An 11,604-nucleotide genomic window follows, 5' to 3' on the forward strand; every position below is an offset into this window, starting at 1 on the left:
CTCTTCCAATTCCCAACCTTTTATATATAGACATGTGCATCAAGTTTATGCTCGCCCCCAAATCACACAATGCTTTAGCAAAATCATAGTTCCTATTGTGCATGGGATTGTGAAACTCCCTGGGTCGGATAGCTTCTCAGTTATGGGTCTCGTCACGACAGCACTACATGTCTGAGTTAGTGTAACAGTTGCCAAGTCTTGAAAGACAAACTTGCCAGACATTAAGTCCTTCATCATTTTTGCATAACCGGGAATCTCCTTCAAGACACCAATCAGTGGAATGTTCACCTGAATCTGCTTCAACATCTCCATGGATTTCTTATACTGCTCATCCTTTTGATATTTGGACAACCTATGCGGGAAGGGTGCTGGCGGTCGCTTCTTTCCTGTGACTTGAGTTAGATCCTGCTCAGGCACTTTTTCTAATGCCTTCTCTTGAACTACGTCAGTCTCCTTCACAACCTCTTTTTCTTTGCTTGTGTTCTCTTGTGCATGTTGTATCATCACCTCAGTTAACCTAGTTGAATCATCTACCTCAATGGGTACTGGCACAAGTGTTTCAGTTGGTCGTCTTTCGCGAGCAATTTCTTGCTCTAGATCTAGGTCTCTACCATTTGCCTTCAAGCTGTCTGTAAATCCCATGTAGAACCTCTGCCCCAACATCTAATCAGGAATACCATGGTGTGGACACTTGACCAATATCCCCTTGAACCTCTCCCATATTTCTTGTAGTGTTTCAGCTGGTTTCTGCCTGAAGCTCAATATCTCATCAACTTGCTTGGCAGTCTTATTGGGTGGGTAGAATCTGTTCAAAAACTGCTTGAATAATTCTTCCCAAGTAGTGATGGAGTTTATGGGGAGCGAATTGAGCTAAGTCTGAGCCTCCCCCGTCACTGAGAATAGAAACAACAACCGTCTTACTGCTTCCGGTGTCACATTTGGTTGCCTTTGCGTGACACAAATCGACAGAAAAGTTTTCAGATGCTGCTGTGGATCTTCAATGTAAGACCCCGAGAACAGTCCCTTGTTCTGCAACAAATGTAACATGTTGTTAATAATTTGAAATGATTCCACTTGTATCGGAGGGACTGCAATTGCGGTTGCCAGGTTTTCAGTAGTGGGTTGTGCCCAATCATACAAGGCTACTTCTGGCACAAGAGGTGCCACACCCTGATTGTTTGGGTCATTCACATTGTTTATGTTGTTTTGGTCGTCTATTATATCGCCCATGTCTAGTTCGATTCGTTCTGTTGTCGTTTATCTTTCTTGTTTGCTCGATTTTGTGCCTTGAAAGCTTTCTCAGGGTCCGGTAATGCTTCGTACAATTCACCAGCTCTTGAGAAATTTCTAGGCATGCATCTGTAACACACAAGAGTACAAACGTTAGAGTTTCAATATAATGAATTTCAAGTCGAGAAAGCTGACTAAATTGAGAATTCTAACAATTCTTTTAGCCGTAATTAATAACACTGTTAATCCCCCGGCAACGGTGCCAAATTTGATCATACCCAATTATGACTCCTAAGAGGTCTAGCAGTCGTTACAAATATAATCTGGTTTACTAGTCCGGAGTCGAATCCCACAGGCAATTAACCTATTAATCACAACCACTAATTTCGCAAAAATTCAATTAATCAATCTTCAGAAATACTAAATAGGGATTTAAGTATTTACTAACTAAGGGAAGAGTAATTAAAATGCAGTAATTTATAACTAACAGAGCAAATATTGTAGACAAGATTTGGAAAAGTCTAGGGTTATGATTTTTCCTATTGTCGGAATCTCCCCCGCTACATTTCCTATAAATTTACCTAAGTATTATCTACCGATCGTGAGCACTTTGGGTGTCGTAGCTCTCTCTCGAGCAACTACCATAATTTACTAGACATATTCTCTCCATCTACGCTAGCTGCGACTAATTCACCGCTCACTACGATCGCACCAAGATTTCGTTATCTCGAATCCCGCCTTTAAACCCTCTGTATTGATCTCTCAAATACGTTAGGAGTGGTGTTGTTTAATGACTACCTAAATGGTACTCTCTCTCGAGTAATACACACTAAATAGGCACAGTTAATTGAGAGCTCTTCATTCAACAACAACGAAAATATAGTTGAACAAGTAGAGAAAGATCAACGACAAATTTATATTAAACGTATTGAACAAATCATCCTCCAATAGGTTCCATCAAACCCTAGATGGAAAAATTTAGCTACTCATAGACATAATAACAATCATAATACTAATTAAAAGCATTAAAATACAGATTAAGGAAGAACGAAAGAGAAAAACTCTTGTGATTCGTTGCTTCTAAGTGTTCCCGTAGCCTTTTTCCTCTCCAATAATGTCTAACCCCCAAGAAATAAGTTTAGAACCTCTTTTATACATGTTAGGGGCATATAGGGTCGAAACTACCAAATCCTAGCCGAATTAGGATGAAATCCGTCCTTGGCTGTCTCGCTTGGCGCCTGACGCCAACCTGGACACCGAAATTTTTCCACTTCTGTGCTCTTCTACCCTTGCATTTTGTTTGGTGCCTGGCGCGAACCTGGGCACCAAAGTCATACTCCCTCCAAAATCTTCTATACTTTACTTTGCATGCAAGCTTGCCAAATCACTTCAAATTGACTCCTACACATATAAACACCATTATTACGCTCGAGTCATAAATATTCACACCAAAGTTAACAAGATCGAGGTATAATGCAAGGCAAATTACATACCAAAATATGGATTTTTAGCCTAACATCACAGACATAGCGCGTTAGTGATTCGATTTGGCCGGTTATTTTAAGAAATTTTTATTATATTAATTTTTCAGTCACTCGATTGTATATAACCAAAATTAGATTTAGCGTCTCAGTTATCTCCGTTTCTTTTCAGTATCGGAACGGTTCGATCAATTCTCGATATTTTACTTTAAAACGCCGTATAAAAAGCGCATTGTTATTAGGATGCATGTATCACTTGTTATATAAAATAATAAGTAATAAGTTTTAAAATAACACATAAAATATAAATTAAAAGTATTATACGTTCATTGAATACAACTTTTACTACAAGAGCATATATGCACATCGCAAGTTTTGATTTACAACGGTTGCAATAACAAAGAAGCTGATAGCCCTGTAGTTTCATTTTCGTGGTTCGATCCTTTCCAGAAAAATGCTGCGTGTTTGAGTTCTGATAGCTAGTTGTACACCCCAAAAACACTCTTTACTTTGTTGAGTTGCTAACAAAAGAATTGCAATTCAAAAGACATTAAATCTAAAAACAAAATAACGTGTAGCATGTAAATCCATCCCATTCCTTAAGATCCACTTTTTCAATATTTACGTCCATAAAAAAATAATAATTATATAACCCCATTAAAAACTTCCATTGTCTTTTTTCTCCTCTTACTTTGTGTTTTGACTTTTTCCATGAGAATGCAAATGAAAAGCATATCAAACCAACTGTATTGCCTAAAACAAAGTCAAGCAAAATCTGATGGACGATTTTCAACGATAGCTACTAGCACCCTTTTCATTTTCCCGTAATGACTTTCGTCATGATTTCCATATAAAATGTGCGCACTTGTTTTTATATCTGACATAGTAATTAGTTTTTGTTATTAGGTTAGTAATTAAATATTTTTATATATTTAATAAATTTTTGATAAAAAATCAGGGTTTAAGCAAAAACTACTGGATTCGTCCGAACGCATAGCTACTACGCTACCTCCGTCCCGAAAGCAATGATATTTATGTTGGTCGTGCAAATTGCTATCAATCATAGGTGAATTTAGTATTTTAAGTTATTGATTTCTTGATTTTTGAAATTACAGCTCGATGAATTCTATACATGTTAAATAAAATTTTAATACAAATATAAAGTTTTAACCAAAGGTACTGAATTTTGCTGAATTCATAAGCGGAATTGTAGTTTGTCACTACTATTAGTGGAATATATGAATTAAAATTTGGTAGGAACAAAATAATCCTTTGTGCAATAACAGCGAACTTTACGTATGGAGCAGGGCACAGACCAAGTAAAGTAAACACATGGTTGACTCAGTAAAACAATATTTCCATATTGACTATTGAGAGATTTGTTAACTATATATACTTCAAATATCAAAATGCATATTTAGGGATATAAATCTAGTAAGTTCAGAGTTTGGTAAAAAGTTTATTTTTTTTAATTTAAAAAAAAGGACATTAAAGTTTGGTAACACATGAATTAGTAAATTAATGAGAATATTGCATAACCTAAACCAAAGTTCGCTATATGCATTGAATTTTATAATTCAAAGAGATTTTATTAAAATTGGGAAATATCAAAAAATAAGGCCAAGCAAGTTTGGTAGAAACTTTAAAGTATAGAAAACTTAGCCGAACCAAAGCTGTTATTTGTTTATTACAAAAGTAAGAAGACAGAGTTAAGGTTATGTTTAAAATTAGTCTAAATTTGTTTTTTGAAATTTTATTTTTTTGAAAGAGCTTTTAGAAACTAATTAATGTGCTGATGTTTTTGGCTAACGCCATGTAGTTTACGAAGTTTTTTAAGAATATGTCTAATACTTTTCATTGAAGGGGAGCCTTGGCGTAACCGGTAAAGTTGTTGCCATGTGACCAGGGGGTCACGAGTTCGAGCCGTGGAAGCAGCCTCTTGCAGAAATATACAGGATAAGGTTGCGTAATAAACTCTTATAGTCTGGCCCTTCCTCATACCCTGCGCATAGCAGGAGTTTAGTGCATCGGCAAATAAAAAAAATGTCTAATAATTTCTATTGTATAATTTGTTTTGGAAAAATGGACCAATATGTGTGAACTGCCTGAATGGTCCTAGCCAACACTAATTATATACTTGTCAATGGGACCCACAACCAGACTAGAAATATTGCAAATTGACTTTGGTTCTCATATTTCTCATATTTTGATTCTTGCTTTTCATTTCACCAATTCAAAGCTGCCATGAAACAAAGATATGAAGCAGAAAAAACAATGAACGCATTTTTCTTCTTTCTCTTTACTTTTTCCTTACTTCAAAATATTTATTCTCAAGTTGACACAATAACTACTACTAAATTTATCAAAGATGGTCAGACTATAGTTTCATCAGATGGAACATTTGAGTAAGGATTTTTTAGTCCAAGAAATACTTCAACAAATCGTTATGTTGATATTTGGTACAAGAAAATCTCAGCTTTTACACCAGTTTGGGTTGCTAATTGACAAATTTCTATTAAGGATAATTCTGGAATATTGAAAGTTATTAAGCCAGCTTTCTTGTTCTGATTAATGTTACTAATAACACTATTTGGTCAACTAATTCTACAAGAGCGGCTGATTAACGAGCAAATGTTTGCAAATGCTTGAATGTATATTCTTCTCAGAATCCTTGCCTCCTCATCTTTCCCTCCCTCTTCCGGTGCCCGCTAAACAGTTCCCTTCCCAGTGTCTAGTTTGAATGATGTGTGTCTAGTGTCTCTTTTTTTTTTTTGGCTTGGTGTTGTTATGACCGGTACTTTAAGTTGTTCTTATGTGGATGTTTTTGTAATAATGATGCTACTATCTTTGTTTTCTTCTAGTATAAATTAATGAGCATCTCATCTTTTGCTATGTATGTTATACTCTTGCGCTCTATTTTTTAGCCATATTGTGCACATATATTGCATGAGTTAATCTTGCTAGACTTCTTTTTGCACTTATGTGCAATCTTTTTATGATGCCAAAAGGGGAAATAAATTGAGAGAGTGAACAAGTTCTCAAGGGGAATAAAGTCATTTTGCAGGGAAAATTGTAAAAAAATCTGGTTCTGAGGGGGAACTTCAATTATAAGTTTGTCATCATCAAAAATGGGCAAATTGTTAAGCTATGTGCCTTTTTGTATTTTGATGACCTAACAAACTTCATATGAGAACCAAATTGGGAACCTGTTACACATCCTCAAAGTGCTCAAGAACAACAAGTCTCATGTCTGGTACAAGTTCCAACAACTTGAGTCAAAGAACGGTAGAGGGGACAAATGGTATCAGTTCCTTCGGTGACAGTACAAGTCAACTCTCTACCGTTGTTAAAGTCGCTGCACTGTTTCTTTGTACATGCAACAATGCACCAGTCACTTTATGGAGCTAGCATGCCTTGTATCGGATAATTGCTTACATCATCCCAATGACCTAACTTATATATTACCAACATGAGTCAAGGAAAAACACACACTTGCAAATCCTAAATCATCAAGTCTCTCTCTCAAGTGTGCTGGTGACTTTCAAGTAACTCCAAGGCTTGAAGAACAAAGCAACAATAGAATGAATGATCAAATCCCAGTACTGAGTTTATCATATATCCTTAGTGTTGTTGTATCTTTGTTAGTGTTATCTATTTGTAATTCCTACTCAGCTTATTTAAAAGCATTCTGTAGGAGAATGTTTGTAAAATCATAAACCTTGCGTTTGTGTTTTGGCTAGAGTTAGTCAAAGTGTGAGCTTTGTGATAGAGTTATTACAAAGAGGCTTGTAATAAAGTTATTACAAGTAGGTGAGGTATTAAGAGGTCAATTCCTAGATTACAATAGGTTGTAATCTAAAGTTTGCTCAGTTAATGAAGTTGAAATCCTACAAGTGTAGGTCGTGGTTTTTAATCCCACGAGTTGGAAGTTTTCCACGTAATCTCTGTTGTGTCATTTACTTACTGTTGTGTGTGTGTGTTTTGTGAAAATTGATAAAGAACTAGGTTTTCTATATAGTTTGGTGGACTCTAAATTCACATCACACATTAATTAGTAAGTTAATGAGAATATCGTATAACCTAAACCAAAGTTCGCTATATGCATTGAATTTTATAATTCAAAGAGATTTTATTAAAATTGGGAAATATCAAAAAAGAAGGCCAACCAAGTTTGGTAGAAAGTTTACAATATTGAAAAGTTAGCCGAACCGAAGCTGTTATTTGTTTATTACAAAAGTAAGAAACAAAGTTAAGGTTGTGTTAAAATTAGTCTGAATTTGTTTTTGAAATTTTATTTTTTTGACAGAGCTTTTAGAAACTAATTAACAGGGGTGTCAATGGCTCGGTTCTATTGGTTATTTTATAAAAAAAATTTACCGTATTAAATTTTCGGTTATTCCATTTTGTATAACCAAATTAGACCTTTCGAAACCGTCCTAATCATCTTGGTTTCTCTTCAATATCGGTACGGTTCGGTTAAGTTTTATTTTTTTATAAATATCATGTAAAAGTTGCTAGTCGAAGTTAGAATGCGATTATGTTTTCTTGCATAGAACTTTGGCAAAATTCTTTAGACATTTTTACTATCTTAAAAGTGATTATTAAAGGAACATGAAAGATGTCCATAATTGACATTCATCCCACTATTCTATGGTAGCATAAAACAAATTAAGCAAAGACAAGAGAAATATAAAGAGTTAATACCCTAAAACTCTCTTAAATTATCATATTTTTGCCAGTTTCCTACTTAAACTATTCGGTGTCCCCAAAACCCCTCTAAACTATGTTGTTGCTCGTATTAAAACCCCCTCGTCGTTGAACTAGCATAACATGTGTAAATACTCGCTTAAGAGCACGTGGTAACTGAAAAAAGCCATTAAAATGGCCCACCTAACAGAAAATAATGGCTAATTAGCCTAACCCTCTTTCAAATTTATTTATTTTAATAAATATTCTCCTTATTTCAGTTATATCCATCTTTCTTCCTCATTTTTCACCATTCTTACTTATTTTTTCACCTTTCTTCTTTGATTTTCACCTTCTTCTTCATTTTTTAACCTTTTTTCTTCGGTTCTTCATATGAGTTTCCTCTGGAAAAATTTCTCCCCCTCTTGTTTTCTCTGAAATTATTTATTCTCTTTCTTGTTTTAGTCTTCTTTCATGCCTTACACATATTGTTAAAAGAATACCAATTTAAATCTTCTTATTAAACTCAATATATTGTAAAGAATAAAGTTGAATCTCTTGAACTTTCTTTATATAATCTGGAATTAGAGAATATAATTGTTGGGCAATTGATTTTTTATTAGCGAAATTTTATTTTGTGTAATCTTTTTTATGTAATACAAGATGACTTTTAATAAATATAACATTATATGCCTTTATTTATATTTTAACTGTGCTACAAAGTGAATATAAATAAAGACTTATTGTCACGACCCAAAATCCGTTAAAGCCGTGAAGGCGCCAGACACTGCTGTCAGGTAAGCCAACCATAATCAATTAACTTAATTGCCCATTTTAGTATTTTTGAAATTAAAATTTCCTCAAATTAAATAATAAATATAGAACTCATAGAGTAAGTGATAAATAATTTAGCAATTAAATTACTGAACAACCCATAAATTCTCTCAAAATCCGGTGTCACAAGTGCATGAGCATTTACTAGGGAGTTAAAATAAAATACAACATCTGTCAGGAATACAAATTAGACAGAAAATATATAATAACTCTGAAAGAGACTCTGTTGGCTGCGGATCGTAATACAAAATGCAGCTCACCTAAGTCCCCACATTTTAATCACACTTCTGTGCCCACAAGGCCGCTAAATCTGTCTCAGATCCTGCACAAAAAGTGCAGCAAGTGTAGCATGAGTACGTAAATAACGTGTACCCAATAAGTATCAAGCCTAATCTCGAAGTGGTAGAGACGAGATGGCTGACTTTGACACTCACTAAGGGTCAATAATAATAATTGAAATAAAAATATAATATCTAAATCAACATGATTTACAGAGTTAACAATAATTTTATTTAACCAGGAGAAATAATTAAAATTACTTTAAATGCAACAATTCTCAATCTATTAATTAAATTCACAAGCTGCAATTAAAAATAGCAAAGTATCATGTAATTATTATTATTAGGCACGATTTCTGCCGAGGTCGTACGGCCCGATCCAGAGTATCGTATACACTGCCGAGGGACGTGCGACGCGATCCATAGATGCATCTATTCTGCCGAGGCGTTCGGCCCGCTCCACAAGAAAGGAGGACATTTTCTTATGTACCTCCGGAATGAGAGTATATTTATTATAAGATCAATTCGAGAGGATGAACAAATTTCTTTTAACAATTAATTAATTTAAACAGAAAATTAAGCATATAAGATTTTCATCTTTTACTATCTTTCCCTAACAATTCACAATATATTTCAAATAATTTAATTAAATAAAGGATACAATTTACACACATAATTTATGCTTTGAGTCCTAAACAACCCGGACTTTAGCATAGATAGTAGCTACGTACGGACTCTCGTCACCTCGTGCGTACGTAGCCCCCCATAATTAGCAACAATTATTATTTTAATCACCTATGGGGTAATTTTCCCCTCACAAGATTAGACAAGAGACTTACCTTGTCTCAAAGCCCACTTCCAATCACGATGTCGTGTAAAAACTTCAATTCGATGCCGAAAATAAATTCAAAACTATCCAAAAATTATATAAAATAATTAATACATGTTCAATAATTCGAAATGAGGCTATTAATTCAATTACCCAACCCAAAATGGTAATATTCCTAAAATTTACCTTGGGCCCACGCGCCCGAATTTCGAAAATTTCCGGAGGGAATCGTTACCCATAATCTCAAGAACTCAAATATATAATTTCCATCCAATTCCATAACCATTTTCGTGGTGAAAAATCAAAAATACCAATTTTCTAGGTTTTTCTTCAAAACTCCAAATTTTTACAAATTTTCATGTCTAAATCCATGTATAAACCTTGTATTTAACTCACAACTAGTAGGAATCACTTACCTCATGATTGATGGTGAAAATGGTGATAAAAAATCATCCCCAAAATCGTCTCCCATGAAGAAATAGGGTGGAAATGAGTCTAACCCCCGTCTTTAACAGAACACTTCTCAAACCCGTTCTTCTTCGTGTTCGCGATAAATGCCTCGCGTTCGCAAAGGCCAAAAGTTCATGCCCCAGCATTTCGCCTTCACGTTCGCGTGACCAGTGTCGCGTTCGCGAAGGCCTGTCCATGCAAGGCATCGCGTTCGCATTCAAGCCATCGCATTCGCATAGGCCAAATGGCCTTAGGCCCGTCTTCTCCTTTCTTCTACGCATTCGCGATTGACCCTTCGCGTTCGCGTAGTTTCCTCAGCCAATCCCTCCGCGTTCGCGAACTACACCTCGCGTTCGCGAAGGCCAAACCCCAGCGGCCTCAAAACCCCTCTTCGCGTTTGCGACCCACTAATCGCGTTCGCGAAGCACAAGATAGCAGCCACCATTTTCCTTCTTCGCGAACGCGGGACTTCCTTCGCGTTCGCGAAGAACAAAACCAGAACCAGCAAACCAGCAATATCTTTTCATCCAAATTCGATCTGAAACCACCTCGAAATATACCCGAGGCCCCCAGAACCTCGTCCAATTATACCAACCTGTCCTAAAACACAACACGAACTTCCTCGAGGCCTCAAATCGCATCAAACAACATCGAAACCATGAATTGCGCATCGATTCAAGCCTAATAAACTATTGAACTTCTAACTCCCACATCTGATGCCGAAACCTATCAAATCAAATCCGATTGACCTCAAATTTTGCACACATGTCATAATTGACATTTCGGACCTGTTCCAACTTTCAGAATCGGAATCCGACCCCGATATGAAAAAGTCCACTTCCGGTCAAACTTCTCAAAATTATCCAACTTTCCAACTTTCGCCAAATGACTCCAAAATGATCTACGGACCTCCGAATCCACTTCCGGACGTGCTCCCAATACCAGTATCACCATACAGAGCTATTCCCAGACTCGAAATCCCAAATGGACATCGATAATATTGAAATACATCTCAACCCAAATTTATAAAATTCTTCCAAATTACTAACTTCCACAATAGGTGCCGAAACACTCCCGGATTATCCAAAACCCGACACGGACATACGCCCAAGTCCGAAATCATCATAAGAACCTGTTGGAACCTTCAAATCCTGATTCTGAGGTCGTCTACTCAAAATTCAAAGTTTGGTCAACTCTTTCAACTTAAAGCTTTCCAAATTTAGAATTTTCTTTCCAAATCAGCTCCGAACTTTCCGAAATTTAATTCCGACCACACGTACAAGTCATAACACCTAAAATGAAGCTACTAAATTCCTCGAACCGTTGAATGACACGCTAGGGCTCAAAATGACTAGTCGGGTCGTTACATTCTCTCCCACTTAAACATACGTTCGTCCCCGAACGTGCTAAGAACTGCTCTGGAGTTGTCCGAAATCATTGTTTAATGCCTCGTGCACCTACTCATGCTACCGCAACTCAGTTGAGCACATTAGCTCGATCAATTATGAAGACATTCTCTTTTATTTAGGTAAATAAGCCTTAGAGCCAAATTCCGACATCTGAAATCCTCTACCAGGACTGCTTCCATCATACGAACACCGTTTCAATTACTACAAAATGTACCAATACATGATTGTATACTCTCACAGAATTCACACCATGCACCGCATCATTCACATGACCATAATAACATCCTCTGACAACAATAGCTGAAATCACATGAATCTGATGCTCACAACACACCTCATGACACATATAAGTCTGGTTCCAACTCTTGCAATGCTTCCACGATGGAAGAAATGTGTAGAAATTCATA

The 11,604-nt window shown here is 36.0% G+C and overlaps 1 non-coding gene across 1 annotated transcript; it reads left to right on the plus strand.

Moving 5' to 3' along the window:
* Positions 1–673: 673 nt before the first annotated feature.
* On the plus strand, positions 674–780 carry LOC142167666 (small nucleolar RNA R71). The gene has a single exon (XR_012697755.1). It is a non-coding gene; the product is annotated as a small nucleolar RNA R71 (small nucleolar RNA).
* Positions 781–11,604: the final 10,824 nt, after the last annotated feature.

The sequence above is a fragment of the Nicotiana tabacum genome, chromosome 12 (genome assembly GCF_000715075.1).
Source record: "Nicotiana tabacum cultivar K326 chromosome 12, ASM71507v2, whole genome shotgun sequence".
NCBI lineage: Eukaryota > Viridiplantae > Streptophyta > Magnoliopsida > Solanales > Solanaceae > Nicotiana > Nicotiana tabacum.